The sequence below is a fragment of the Nymphalis io genome, chromosome 7 (genome assembly GCF_905147045.1).
Source record: "Nymphalis io chromosome 7, ilAglIoxx1.1, whole genome shotgun sequence".
Lineage (NCBI taxonomy): Eukaryota > Metazoa > Arthropoda > Insecta > Lepidoptera > Nymphalidae > Nymphalis > Nymphalis io.
In genome coordinates this window covers 6738599-6755187 of record NC_065894.1, presented here as the reverse complement: position 1 = coordinate 6755187, position 16589 = coordinate 6738599, and the positions used below count along the sequence as shown (strand labels likewise).

General features: G+C 31.6%; 1 protein-coding gene and 1 long non-coding RNA gene across 3 annotated transcripts in view; one reads left to right on the top strand and one right to left on the bottom strand.

Annotated features, from left to right (window-relative positions):
• The window catches only part of LOC126769657 (uncharacterized), a 205942-nt gene that overhangs the window by 163373 nt on the left and 25980 nt on the right, over positions 1 to 16589 (bottom strand). The window lies entirely within an intron of this gene.
• LOC126769715 (uncharacterized) lies at positions 11464 to 12679 on the top strand. Its single transcript, XR_007669413.1, has 4 exons — positions 11464 to 11563; positions 11648 to 11745; positions 11832 to 11905; positions 12288 to 12679. It is a non-coding gene; the product is annotated as an uncharacterized LOC126769715 (long non-coding RNA).

Genomic DNA, 16589 nt, shown 5'->3' with positions numbered 1-16589 from the left:
GTTTATAATGTCTTAACGCTTTATTGAAGAAATGCAAAATTACGTTCGATAATTGTGAGTGATCTTTCATTGTACATTTTAATCAAACACAGCGTGCTCCTGGAGATTTATGAGTCTTGAATAAAGAAATCAAGTGTCAGAATTACAAGTCGCAGGCGCAAGTAATTCCACTATTCATTCTCACTTTGATCGTCGTCTCTTTACAATTTGTCTCCCTTTATATGAAGGGGAGTTGGTAAAGGACGTCCCTACTTAAATCTACTTTCAGAGAATTATGGCCTTTCTGTGTATTTTAATTAAGGCTGAACATTGTTGAAAGAGACACGGCTCAATGATCATACGAAGGGCGATTTTAATGCACACTACATTACGTTTAAAATGACTTTTGTGAACTCTTTACAGTGATGTTGTAATATTGAATTTTCTCTTTGTCAAGTCTGTCTCGTTTGGAGTGGAAAGTTTGAAGCTTAAGTTGCGTCTTTAACGAACAACATACAAGTATATTATAAAATGACGATTAATAATAAGATTTCGATGAATCGATCCTTACAAATATATAAAATCAAACAGAATAAATATACAATTTTAAAACTTACTGTTACTCTTAACATAAATCAAATATCACTTATTATTAAACTTAAAATAAAATTACTTTGTCAAGATATTCGATTATGTAATAAAATAAAAAAATAAAACGTGACATTGCTTTTCATACAAAATGATAGATGTTAAATATTGGAATTGGTATTTGTTGATCGTCATGCAGGATGTTTAGACATCCAACCACTTGATAATTGTTATGTTTATCTAAATGAATCTAAAATACTTTCCAAAGAATTATATTTCAAATACCATCATTCATCATTCAGCTGATACCCAATACATTGGGAATATTTATATAAAGACTTTAATGAAAAATAACTTAAAAATATATATTTATAATTACTACGTAATATAAAATTAAGTCGGGTCGTGTCGGGTCTGTTGGTTTATATACATATTTTTTTTTTTATAGAATAGGAAGGTGGACGAGTATATGGGCCACCTGATGGTAAGTGGTCACCAAACGCCCTTAGACATTGGCATTGTAAGAAATGTTAACCATCGCTTACATCACCAATGCGCCACCAACCTTGGGAACTAAGATGTTATGTCCCTTGTGGCTGTAATTACACTGGCTCACTCACCCTTCAAACCGGAACACAACAATACCACGTACTGCTGTTTTGCGGTAGAACATCTACTTACAATATCATTAAGCAATTTTTTTTAAATCAGACTTTGAAATACTGACATCATTTATGTATTAAATAACTTTTATATTCGTAAAGTCATTGTATTGAGCATTAAATTGAATTTATTAGTATAAGCGGAAAGGATTTTATTGCTCTTGGAATGTTTCCAATTGTTCAAACTGCATTTATAAATGCGTCTAAGAATGAAAGGATTAGAAATAAAAATAAGAAAAAAAAATATACGGGCCATAAAACTGAAATATATTGAATTTAGATCTTAAGCAAAACAATAATAAAATATATTTATTTAAAAATGAAAAATAATATGAACTTAGTATTTATACATACGAAAAACGGCAGCATAACTATTGAAAAAAAAACAATAGCTTGATTTAAAAAACGCCGGTTCACTCGAGTGCACACAACAAAGGCTCCTCGAATATCGAAATATGTCAATGTTCATACAAAAATGGACTCAATTACAAAACCATACAGATCATAATTCTATACAGTTTTTTCACAACCCACGCAGCCCATGCTGCTGACGTATTACACAAGTACATTTAAATGCACACTTTACACACACATTGAAATTTGTCCGAACTCGAGTGACGTTTACCGACTATTGCGACGGTGATGACGTCATATCCGGGCCCTAAGCACCCGTGTCATCATTCCGACGCGATCCTATTACTGTTTGACTGATCGCTTTACTTATTTCTATCGATAAAATGAACATCTTGTATAGACGTACTCGCGAGAATAACTAACTACGTAGATAGTGTTTCTATTATCATAATAATTAAGTGTAATAATTGAATTGTATGTATTTTACCCACACATAATGTATATATGTGGGATATCTATTCAATTGACAAATCTTATTATATTATATATAATTTTTATAGATTAGGTAGGCGAACGAGCAAATGGGCCACATGATGGTAAGTGGTCACCAACGCTCATAGACATTGGCATTGTAAGAAATGTTAACCATTGCATTGCTAACTATATACATATAGTAAATATTTGAGTAAGTTTTTAAATGCGCAATAATAATTTGCTACTAGATAGATTCTAATTTCATTAAATGACTTTGAAATATGTATGTTTTTAACCTTTCAACCATATTACTTGAAATTTTCTTTCTAATAATGATCTCAAGACTTCAATCTTGCGTCTAAGAATTTTATCCAATTAGTTTCAATTCAAGGGATGATTCTACCTGTGTTAATTAGCTACAGTATCGGTCTTAAGAACAATTTCTCAATCATTTCTTTTTGTAATTTTATGCCAGAAAAGATACTTGATAAAAATCTCGACGGAGTTGCGAGAAAGACTAATTACTCTAAATAGTTAGATTTGTTGTTGTAGATTATAATGTAAATGATTTTTAGTTCTGATAATAAAATCAAATGTAAGGTGAGCTCATACGTTATTAACTGTAACTAATGAGTTACAATCAGAATTTGATATAAAGATAATTTAATCCGTTGAAAGGAAGTTATTTTGTTACTTATTTATTATAAAACAGTTATTCATATGGACTTAGTTATATTTATATAAACATATACCGCAGACGTTGACATCGTTGTGTTGAAAAAATAATTCTATATCAAATACATAAAATATAAGCAAAAGTAGACATATTATTATTTTTAATTAGATTTGGAATAAGACTAATTTAAGAGTTTGTTTAATTCTTAATAACAAATAATACTGTTTTATTTTAATTTATCTTAAGAAAGAAAGCCGGTAATAACTAGTTTATGCAAAATATCATGAAACTCATACATTGTATTATCTAAGACTATTTACTATTTATATACTATAACTACTTTTTGCGTCAAGTTACATTGTAAGTTTAATAATACTTATAAGTATACATTTTAATCAAAATAATGATCAATTTAAATCAGATGAGTTACAATATAAAATTTACAAAACCAGCTTCAATATATTTAACAAAATCTTATTTGGTATTTATTTTCATTAGTTACAATTAACACAATTACGTAAACATATTTAAAGCATATTTTATTACACTGCGGCCAAATTAAATTCAACTTATCATTCTGTTAAACTAATTTATCACATAAATTCAGGTCACAAATATCTGTCGAAACGTTTATCGCAATTTATTAAACCGAAAACAAATTATTACATAAGTATTGCAAAACAAAGAAAGGAACTGTTTGTTTTGTTAGAACGCTTAACTTTATGGAACAAAGCAAATGTTTGAGGGAAATTTCTATTTCCGACGATTGGTCCCTTTTCAAATGAGATTATTTATTTGACTGAAATCGTTTCATCATTATTTTACGTAATTATTTTATTTATAATACGAATGCACTACGTAATCCTTTCCTTACAGTGTCAATATAATGACAACCATGGGCTACAACGTGTTAAAATTGTACCCTGTATCTATAATTATATGGCTGCCTAACCTATCAACTCAAGCTACAACAAAGCATATGGAGTGATGATTTGGTGGTACTGGTACCTAATATACCGATAAAGTCAATGTTTCATTATTAATTATACGTATTATCTTACTTCATTCATAAAACAAATTATTAGTATACATTAATTTATAGATTATCATGTTTCGATAAAATTGGAACTCGTATTAGCATTTTATTCAAGTAATCGATAATGTATCAGAATTGAGCATTGCATTTTCGTCAAAGATAAAAAAACTATAAAATGCATTTTGCAGAGGCTATCAGTTCTTTTGGTTGAAAGATAAAAAAATTAAGTTCAAGGATTGATTGATTGGTGTGGAAAATTCCTGCACGAATTATAAATTAGACTGCAAACATTTTTGTCCAACTTTCATTCGTCACCATCGATCACAATATCTGGTATAAGAGGTATTCAATATGAAAAACAAAAACGGGTTTGACTGCATTGAAAGATACACAGTCGCGAGGGATTGACGTGAATACGTTTTAAATCCGAGGACGCTTTTGAGACGATTTTAGTAGTGAATATGTGTTTTATATTTTAGTAGTACGAAGTTATTGTTTAAAAAACAATTTATACTTTAATCTACTTACTTACAAGCACTTTTGAATCATTATTTTTGAAATGTTAATTAAATATAAAGCTACCATCATTACGGAATGTATATTATATATTTTGCCGAGAAGATCGGCCAAGAAAATCGGAAGCTACTCCAATGAAATCACAAATGACATGTTTAGTAAATATATGTATATTGTCTTTGTACCGTGCTTTTTTAACATCTATCATCTTGTAGTACATATGTCTTATTAAAAATCTTTTTTAATATAACATTTTAATTTATTAAATGAAAATAATAATAATAACTAACTTTATTCGCCAAAAAGAAACAAAGACAAAATTAAGGTACAAAACCATTAAAAAGGGTTAACAATATGATATTTGATAATTTGGTGAAAAGGTCGTAGTCTCAGCTAGGCTGCTTTTCAGTTTACGCCTTGTACATATGCTGCCAACACAAACGTTATATTCAGTGCAGTAAAAGGTAAAAGAAGATAAAATTACTTGCAAAATTTTAATGTAAGATTATTTGCAACATTTTATCATAGAAACGAATACTTAGAAGAAGGAAGGATGTATTGACTTTCATATAATTAAAAAATATATATTATTATTATTTTGATAAAAACAATTTGATAGGAATATTATTATAATTTTGTTGGTGAAATGAAATTATGGTAGTCGACATTTCTTTTTGAGCTAATGAATAATTCAAACATTATGTAACATCATAGAAATGTTACAACTTTTATTAAATCACTCATTATTTAAATTAAGTTTTATACTCATTAATATTATAATATACACATTTTATGATCTTTATTAATGGGTTTTATTTATTACAGTCAAGCAGATATTTTCAACATTTTCAAAATTATCCTTTGAAGTCTTAATCAAAATCGTTTATCCCTATTGTCAGAAGCTTCTATTAGTTTCAGCTGACCCAGATATTGGATATGCCAAGGTAAACGTAGTAACCGTATCTAACAGAATGAAAGATGCTCCGAGGTGAACAAAACGGAGCTTCGCTTGTAACGTTATTGAATCATGAATAAAGCAGTTCAAAATCAATGTTTACTTTACTTATTAGCCTTAAACTTAATATAAGGAACCTTTACTTTGCTTTGTGTTTATATTGTATTATGTATATTCAACTGGCACTGTTTAATACTATATAAAATGAATATTTTGCCGTATTTAACGGCCTTAATAATTATCTCGATGAAGCTTGGTGAAAGAAAGTTTTTGCGAAAAAGTAATAAAGTGTACAATCTAAGCTATTTTTTCGTTCTTTTTCTAATTTTAATTTGTATTTTCCTCAATCTTTATAAACTGAACAACACCAGACCAGGAAGAACGAGCATTAAAAATTGTTTTAGTAATATTATATGACATATTTCAAATTTTATGAAGCTAGAATGGACAAGATAAGACACGAGTATATCAGAGGTAGTCTGAGAGTAGCACCAATAGTTTAAAAGTTGAAGAGTTATAGATTAGCGTGGAATGGGCATGTGATGAGAAGGGAGGAAAGGCATATTACCGAAAGGGTGATGAGTATGAATGTTGATGGATATAGGAGAGGGGGAAGAATTTTTTTTTTGTAAATGTATAGGTTAGCGCTTGACTGTTATCACACCTGATGGAAAGTGAGATACAGTCTAAGATGGAGCGCGCTTGCCTAGAAGATGCGTATTCACTCTAGACTTGAAGGTTTAGACATTGTAGGTGGTGGGGAAAACGGAGGTTGGGAGGGTAAAATGTGGATGGATTGCGTAAAAAACGATGTGTGTATGAAAGGAGTAAGTGCTGAGATGACGAGTGACAGTGAGAGGTGGAAGGAAAAAACCCCACGTAGTGGGATAAGGGCAGGAAGAAGAGAAGAGATTTCTAATTTTATGTTTCATAACAGTTTGCTGTAGCCTTAAGTCCTTAGGCTTTGAAAATTATGATATATTTTAATAAAGCATGTCATCCAATTTTACAGAACAAAAAGCAAGTTCGGCGTCGTAACGAAAACAAAACTTAAGTCATCAAGTGAAATCCTTACATAGCAAAGTTTTCATTAGTCTTGAGTAAAGTTAAATGTGGTTCCCAAAAAAAGAGCAAATTATTTTATCTACAACGTAATAAATTACAGACGCCGGAATTCGGACAATATTAAATTCCGCTTATTTAAAGTTTTCAGTGCTCTCCTAAACTTTGCGAATTTCATTTTATTATTCGGTTCAGTGTGCAGTCTTACATTTAGCAAACAAGCTGGTGTTTTTTATAGATAGATACAAAATATCTTTATAAAAAAATTATGCGAATATAAATCTCAAGAAATATAATATGTTTAATGTTTTAAACGATTAAAAAAAACTTGAAGTATTTACAAATAATATAACAGTCTCGTAGTATTGTATAGTAACGTTTAATCATCACACTTAAGAGTTACTATAAAGCAAAATTGGTAATCTTTTACTTAAATTTGCGAGGGTAAATATAGTCAAAATTAAATCTTTTAAGAAAAATACTTACATTTTCATTGCATTATATTTTCAAGGGTTGTATTTGACCAATAACATAAAATACTCTTGATCGAGGTAATTTATTCATTTTGTACTTATACTCGTAATGCCATAGGTTATTGAGACATAAACGGATAATTAATTATATATATTTTTATAACGATACAAATCTGTTGGCGCTTACTACATTTTCTTTCATCTATATTTAGTCGCTGCGGCGCTGTAAAGACGAGAGGACAATCGAAAAAAATTGACAGCGCTTTGTATTAATGATCATATTATCGTTAAAAGTACTATATCGTATTCTTTAGAATAAATTCAAAAATATAAACAAAAAATATATATTATATATAATATTGCCGATCGTTGTGAATAGAAAAAGCTGTGCTTGCATTAAGTAAGTGTACGTAAAAGATTTAATTGAAACAGCTTGGTGTTAGTCAAAATAACTACCTTTATGTAGTACAAAAGGTGCAACTAATGTCGAGAACGCTGTGTAACTCAACCTTCTATTTAAGTTTACCTACTTTTTTAACGCACTTCCAGCGCTAAATAACAAAGACAGTTAAGTTAGAATGGAATATAATGAAACACTTATTTCATATTACTCAAAGAACAAAAAAAAACGTTTCATAATTACGTTTTAATAAATTTAAAATGAAATCCAACTTTAATGCTTATTTAGTTACTTACTGAATACTAAGACTTTGACGGCTTTACAAAATACTTTTAGCGATATATATACATTTCTGTGAGGACAAATAATTGCAATTTATTACAGAAAAAGGTACCGTAAATATGCTAGATTTTCGTAGTAAAAATAAAAGAAACGAACAATGAAATTTGTTCGAAACTCGATCAATTATATAAGTTTTACATCGTTCCTTAAAAACTACACTTTAAAACTTTAAGACAAATGAATTTAATAAAACTAATTATTTAATTCATTTGTCTTAAAGTTTTAATGTGTTATACTGAGAGATAAGTACTAGATATTCTGCAATTATTAAATGAAAAACAGGAATTCCTTTAAACAAAATTCAACATTCGAAACAATTTGCCGCAATAATAAATTCAAAAGAGATTGGAGTAGCTGGCAATGAAAGATAAAGATAGGTTAATAGATTCATACTTATTCAGTTTCCGTGGCGTCGAAAGCGTCGAAACTAAAAAAAAAAACTTTTAAGAACCAATACAGATTATTCAGTAGTATCAATAGCTATTATATATTGATATGGTTCAAATAATTTTAAAGATTGTTTAAAGCTTTTCGTTATATGTAGTATCAGGAAAACAGACTGGCAGTATAGGCGTCGTAAACCATTTCCTAATTCAATTTAACCAATGGATCTTAGATGTTAAGCACCTTGTCCCTATAATTACAGTGACTAAATCACACTTGAAATCGGAACTGACCCTCATAAAATAGTGAATATTAGAAGTATAATAATCGAGGTCGTACATATAATAGACGCTTGTCTTGGTGGCTTTTTTATTAAGGCATAAATAATAATGAATTTATAATTTGTATTTTAATAAAAACTAAATATAAATTCACTGTACTGTAAATGTTGTTGGACCATAATATATCTTCTCTTATATTTATCGAAAATGGCTTGCGAAGTGTACTTGATGTTATCCGGTGCGCTTAATGTCCAATAATCGTAAATTTGAATTTCAACTTGTAATTCGGAGCAATCGTTACATAAGTTTTATCGTATCTCATTCTTATGGTTTACATCAGTTATTTTTGACTTTGATTAGTATTTACTAATTTAAGTTGTGAATGTAAATAGTTATTATGTACAAAAAATATATTGTTTTTTGTATCAATTGCATAAACTGTGTCGTACAAAAATAATTTACAAATAAACCAATTGTATCATTAATATAATTTAAAAAAGATTAAACTTCCAAATTTAATTGATGTAACTGATATATTATTTTTATTCTACAGTCAATAATTTGATTGTTTCATTACGGAAATTAGATTTACGAGTAGGTAACTGTTCATTTGTAAAACATTATTAAAGATTAGAGAGAAAAACACTATTTAAAATATTATTTTCTTTTTGTTTGTCTTTATTCGTTGAAAAAATAAGTGAATATAATAAGAGTGAGTAAATTTAAAATTTAAAAAGAGTTATAGTTTAAAAACTATTACTTTAAGGTATGCAAATTACGTCGACTGTATAGTTAAAAATATATAAAGGTGTATAATAAAAAGTTTGACAAGTGAATGTTCATTTTAGCTATGCAATGTGAGTATATAAGCTTTGAACAAAACTTATCTTAACAAGGATCATGAAACGAAATACTTTTGAAAGTTAAATCGTCTTTCAGCTAGTTCGCAATGTTTGGTGTCCGTTCTTTTAGCGTTACCAATTAACTAATGTAAATGTGATATTTTAACAAAAAAATATAAATGAGGCGTGTGACTATATAATAGGTTACGTAGATAAAAAATAGTGATATTACCATTCGTGGATACTCATGCACTCATGCACTCGTGGATCATGAAATAAAGTTTCTTAACCCAAATACTTATTTAATTAATATACTTTTAATTTTGATTTGTTTCTTTTTAAACTTTTCCATTGAACTAAGTTAAATTCAGATTTTAAAACGAAACCACACAAAACGAAATCGCTATTTAATTCCTTTACCACTTAGCTTCGTGTCTTGCAAGTTTTATACCTTTACAGACGGGTCGCTCGATCGTCTTGAAAGTTGAACGTGAAGCGGTGGAAACAAAGCATCGCCGTTCCACTTTCGATGTAATCTTTATGAGCTTTTCGACGGTACCTTTCAATCGATTATCGAGTAAGTGCGCGAATCAAACTAAGTGAACCAATGATAATTATTGCCATGTATTTAAATATGTGTCTTATTCATATAAATACTTTACTGAAGGTTAGTTTTATTGAAACAATTGAGATGAAAAGCTGTATAGTATTTAATAGCAGTAATTGATAATAATAAATATTGAACTTAAGATTTTTTGAGAGCAATAATTGTTTCTTTAAATAAATTTTAGTGTTTAAATATTTTTTACACTTTTATATTGTTTTTACATGTATTTAATAAACAAATCTAGGAAGGCTGTGTAATTTAGTACCATCGACCCAATTTAGTTTAGGCCGTCAAATTCATCACAGATGACGGAAACAGAATTTGGCTGTTTTAGTTATTTTAAATTATCATTTATTTCGAGTATGATTAACACAAAATAATGGCTTCTAGTAAAAGATTGTATGATAAACATTTATGTTAAATAGAAAGAATCACCAGCTTCTGTGTTTCCTGCCAAACACTTGACCTGAGCTTCTTCAAAATAGGAGAGAAAGATGCGTATCTTTCAGGCAAGCACGCTCCAACTTAGACCGCATTTGTCTTTTAGAAATGAGAGAGAGAGAGAGAGAGAGAGAGAGATACATTTGTAACTCTATTTTACAGAAGAAGAATGCTCAGCAGTGTAACATTTATTATACGTATATTATTCATTTCCAAAGTGAGTTCAAAATTATATGGTATATCATTTATAAATATCTATAAAGAATAAACGTTTTTACAATATCGTAACGTTTTTTTCCTTATTACCCAATCGCATCGCACCAGACAAGTCATCTTTATGCTAATGGCGACCAATTCGCAGCTCCCGGCCGCTGTTAATTAGCTTCTGTTTTTTTACAAAGCCTTGGGAGGTGTTAAATGTTACGATATTGAAAACAATTTGCATTGAAAAATTACTCCAAACAGTATAACGTAAAAACGTAATTCCATTTGGGTAAAACCCGAGAAACCTTTATACTTTTAATTTTCTAACCTTTGAAAGAAAAATAAGGATAAAAATTAACATTATGAGGAGTCAAACAATTCTGGACAGATAAGATAATATGTTAGATTAACTGTTCAATGTTTATTCTTGACAAAGATTACACAACATGCATTATAATAATATGTTGATCATAGATCTTCTTATATATTTCTCTTTCATTTTAATTTGACATATAGATTGAAAGATATCGCTGAATACTTTTTTACAACATCGCGTAATTATTTGAATAATATATTCATTAAAGTAAAATAATTTTTTTAAATAAATATTGGTTAATTTTAAAGAGATTGTTTTTGAACACATTTGCAATAAATGTTTTGTTTCTGTTAGTTCAAGTAGGTACTGGTTTGAGCTCATGTCTTTTACTGATATCACTTGTACAAAATGTGATATTTGGAATTTTGTTTAAAACAAAAGATTTTGAGAAGAATGTGTAATACATAAATATTGCTTATTATATTAATACTATTTGAAATTTAAGGGTTTAGTACTTAAGAATAACAAGCCCTTAATAAGTTTACGTTTGTTGAAAAACTGTAACGTAGAATACACTGGTCGAAATAATGAACACTTTTTTACCTTTTATATATATTGTTATGACAAATGAAAAAAAAATCTTATAAAGTGACATTAATAAAGAGGTATATGTTTGTTGTGTTTGTTTCTTATTAAAATACATTATTATTAATTGTAACCCTATAAATTTTAATTTTTCAATATTTTAATTTTTATTAAAATATTGTATTTATTTTACCTAATCTAACCGGTTTATAAAATAAATTACGGTTATCGAATCGGCATTCATTGTTTCGACATTTATTATCTATGCTGTTTGAGAGATGGCAGCACTACGTTGTTCGCCGTTCGGTCGTCCTTTTGATTGTTGAGCAGGCGCCGGTCGCTTACCGACGCATGTCAGTTTTAAACGATTAAATATATTCCTTTTTGTAAGTATATTCGTTAAATATAGTGGAATATTGGCATTCAATATATTGTTGTACATTTCGTATATATATAGGTATTCGTTTCAGATTATATACAAAATTATACTAACGGAGGGTTCCCTACGTCGAGTACGTCGGTTCATCTATTTTGTAAAACTTATTTGAGAGGTTCGGGTTACCAAACCGTAAGTAAAACACATTGTATTCCTTTACTCAAGGCATATTATTTGTTATTTGAGTAGTACTTAATCGATTCTTCGTTTAATTCCAGTCTGTATCAAAACCGTGCCACGTGCAATATAAGTCATATATTGCCTTATTTCTACATATTTAAACACTCCTGAGGTGAGTTGATGCATAAATTACATTCAGTAATCATTATACCACGTGGTTCATTATTTATTTTTATCAATTTCTTCGTATTTTATTTAAAAACTGAACATAGACTTTGTCAATGTACTAGGTGGTGACCTGGGTAGAATCCTAATGTGATTCGAATTGCCTAAAAGCTGTGTTTCATTAATTTAAATATAGTTCTTGCTCTCTAATATTATTATATTGCTAATTAAGCAATAATTTTCCATGTTTTGACACTTTAAAAGTTAACTTTAATAACCTCAATTGTCTAGGTTTTATTAACTTATTTTTCTTTGTACCTGTGTCTAGGGTATTCTAAGGACCTTCTTAGTGTTTATGCAAGATAGGTAATAAGTTGTTTTGTTCACAGGGAGTGTTTATTTTTCTTAATTTTATATATACTTTGTATATTGCATTACAAAGTAATATTTTTCGGTGGACTCAACCGAGGAATTGTTGCTACTTTGGACTTATGGAGGAGAGGCTGCTTGTCCAGTGGCTTGCTGTTGCTGCTGGTGCTTTTATCTACTTCGCACTGCTTTTATTTATTTGCTCACTCATTGTGACACTGCGTTCAGGGTATTTACTGCGTTTAGCTATTTAAATCTATCACTTATTTTTAACCGATGCCAACTCACTTACAGCTAACTCACTTATAATATTTTATTCTATTAATGTTAACTTAATTGACCAGATACTGTCAAAGGCCCACTCCCTGATTTTTTTATGTTGTCAATTTTATAATTAAAATTTTATAATCTTTATGAGTTTTATTTAATGTAACGGTCCTGGTGGAACGACCCCCGTATATACAAGAACCCCGTGACATAATTTATACAATTAAATATTAATTCATTAAAGCTTAGCGGTAATTTTAAATAAAGAAATAAAACCGATATACGTTGTATTTGTATGGACATATAGATCAGAGAAAAATGAATAATGACACATTACACAATTGAGCGTGGGAGTCATATCAAATACATCAAACGTGAGTTATATAAAGGGTATCAACAACAATATGAACGCTTGCATTCAGTACTATCCAACCACAAATAATGTTTCCAAATTGTGTTACACGGACGGGCAAGCGCTATGTTTTAGCTATAGAGTTAATCCGTCCGTCTACTATCAACGTCCAACGGTATTTGTTACTTGATATAATATGAATCAAAGAAGTTACTTTTCAACTACCTAAGGTATATCTTTCGTTCATAAAATGTAACGAGATGAATTTTATTGCAAACGTCATACAAGAAAAAAAATGTTTATGAAACTGTTTTTATAAAGGGTAAAATAGTCAAGTATTTTTAGATTTATATACATATATATACTACGTATCTACACAACACAGACGTTTATTGTATTTATTTACAAGCACAAATTGCATGGATGATGATGAATTGGATGCAGAAGCCATATATTTTTAAAGACAATTAATTGAGCGAGCTATTTTAAGTTACTGGCCGTTTTGTATAAAGCAAATAATTAAATATGGTTACGTTCAAATTCTTAATTTTATCAATAACGTGAATTGGTTTTATACGACCACAATGAAGTAGCCCTATATTGGGGGACAGGTCGTGTCCCGCTCTCAAGTTAATTGCCTGAGTGCAACCGCTGTTCAACAATATTGGTTATTTGTCGCTACATCTGTATTGCTAGGTTTCCATGTAGTCGACCTACAAACAGGTATAAATATAGTACTTTTATTTGTGATTATTATTGTTAGAGAGTTATACATATGTTTGTCAACATGTTAGGATATGGAAATCAATGATTTATTTAATTACTTAATTGTACATAATCCAAGTGACTAGAACACGGGAATCTTAACTGAAATTGCCAGTTAAAACTCAGGCAAGCGGTCAAAGAAAACATCGTGATACAGATCGCATGTGTCGGATTAAATCTTGTCTCATGTATAGAAATCAATTCGCATGAGACAGAGTGGAGGAATGAGCTCCAAACTTTCTCCTCGAGAGAAGCCAGCAGTGAGACATTCTGTGGCTGTTACTTTAGTTTTAAATTGTATATGACTCATGATAACGTTACTTCTTTTAATATATTTTTTACAATTACTTTACTTTATTGTACTGCTACAGTTATTCTTTTCTATCAATTGCAAGCTGCTTATATAATGTATAATTAAAAAAAAAAAGTAATGCAAAACATTTTAGTAAATTAATTGATCATTTTAATTATTTATACTACATTTTAGTGGTGCTTGTCTAGACCACCACGCAGAACAACCTGCTTGCGTATGATAGCATTATTTTGTAAATAATTTGTCAATATACTACTATCAGCGGTATAAACAAATAAGTAAAGCGATGATATAATGATTGATGCTTGTTCATTGACACAATTATGACATAAATAAATTGTAATATTGGCACGAGGTTTGCAGTCTGCGGTAAATATCTGCGTGAATCTATTTGAAATTATTTTAGCGTTGTAATTTCAGACATACAGCAATATGGCTTTTTAAAATATTATTACTTTTTAAATTAGTACAATGAATGGGTTTTCTACATTTATAAAATCTAGATCTAGAATATGTGAAATGTACCATAACAATTCATAAGTCCCATTACTGGAAAATTACCTCATCTCTTGTTAATAATGGAGTTTATTCCGCAACGCTGCTCCACTGCTGGTTACTGAATATAATACACGTCACTGGATTTTGTTCGATATATGCATTTCTTTGCGACGTTTTTCATGAAAGATTAAACACGTGACAAATCAAATACATGCACATTCTGAAACGCTCCATTTTATGACTTTTTTTTTTTTTTTTTTTTTTTTTTTTTTTTTTTTTTTTTATATTCGCCGGGAGGGCAAATGACTCTACTCCACCTGATGGTAAGTGGTAGTAGAGTGACATCGAGAACCAGCTCGCGTGGACTTAAGAAGGAAGGGGGAAGCAGGAATTAGAGAGAATAATTCCTCTCGCCGTGATACAGTCGATAGAAAGCGCGCAGTGCTGCTATCTCACGACGCAATTGTAAAGGTTCAAGGGTGTTTGTGACCTTTACGTCGCCAATAATGCGTACGGCACGTCGCTGCAACTGGTCCAAGGCCTCAAGTAGGTACTTAGCGGAGCCATCCCAAAGGTGCGAGCAATATTTCACGCAAGACCGTACCTGTGTTTTGTACAGCAGGCACAGTTGTTGTGGCGTGAAAAAAAGCCGCACCTTGTTCAGAACTCCGAGTTTCCGTGAAGCTGTTTTTATAACAGCCTCGATGTAATCCCTTGGACTAAGATCGCAGCGAACGTCAATCCCCAGCATGGCGATTTTGCTTTGCATCACCAGCGGAGTACCACAGAGGGAGGGAAGAGGGGAAAATGTTGACTTTTTCGCCGTGAGAGCACATACCTGTGTTTTCTTGGCATTAAACTCAACAAGATTATCAGAGCCCCATTTGGCGATGAGCTCTAACGTCCTATCGAGTTCAATGACAAGATCTTTCCGCCTCTCCTCAATTTCCGCTCGCCCAGCCACTGCGCGTCCGTGGTATCCACCATGCACTGTACTATCGTCTGCATAGCAATGTATGTAGCTTGGAGAGAAGACTTCTGTGCCAGACCCTGTCGAAAGCCTTGGAGATATCGAGGCTGACAACCAACGATTCTCCATGCTTGTCGATAGCTTCACCCCAGAGGTGTGTTACGTACGCTAGAAGATCACCTGTGGACCGTTTTGGTCGAAACCCGTATTGACGATCATTAATTAAAGAGTGATCTTCTAGGTAATGGATCAGTTGGTTGTTTAAAATCCGTTCCATCACCTTACAAAGTACTGAGGTGATAGCTATTGGCCGATAATTTGCCGGGTCAGACCGATCCCCTTTTTTGGGAACCGCTTGCACATTAGCTCTTCTCCAAGCCTCCGGCACACATCACGAAGAGAGAGAAAGTTGGAACAGGCGCGTTAACACAGGAGACAGCTCCGCTGCGCACTTCTTCAGCACTATGGCTGGTATTCCATCGGGACCGCTAACTTTCCGTACATCAAGTGATTGCAGCTCCGCACGCACATCTCGTTGCCTGATTTTAATGTCAGGCATCGTATGGCCCCATGAAGGTATTGTAGGTGGCAGTGCACTACAATCATCGATGATGGAATTGTCGGCAAAGAGTTTAGCCAGGAGATCAGCTTGCTCTTGCGGACTGTGAGCTAGCGATCCGTCCGGATTTCTGAGCGGTGGCAGCGAAATTGTTTTGCACAGACTTGGTCAGACGCCAGAAGCTACGGGAGCCCCTAGGATGCGAAACAAGGTCATGACCAATCTGTACAATGCGCTGGGCATCCGCTCTCGTGTATGCCTTTCTACAGGACTTGGAATTTTTATTATAGTTTGCTTTCAGTGAGTCAATGTTAGATGCCCCGCCAATGCAGCCGTTGATCCACTTGCGATATGCCGCCTGCTTAGATGATACAGCATCGGCACATTCACGAGTGAACCAACGGTTACGCGTAGTCCTACTGACGAGATCTGAGCTAGGAATGTAGTATTCCATTCCCAACATGATCTCGCCAGCAACAGCAGCGGCACTAGCTGTCGGGTCATTCCCACTGAAGCAACGTTCCTTCCAAGGGACCGACGCATAGTAATCGCGCATACCGTCCCAATCCGCCGACTTATAGTGCCAAACGCGACGTTT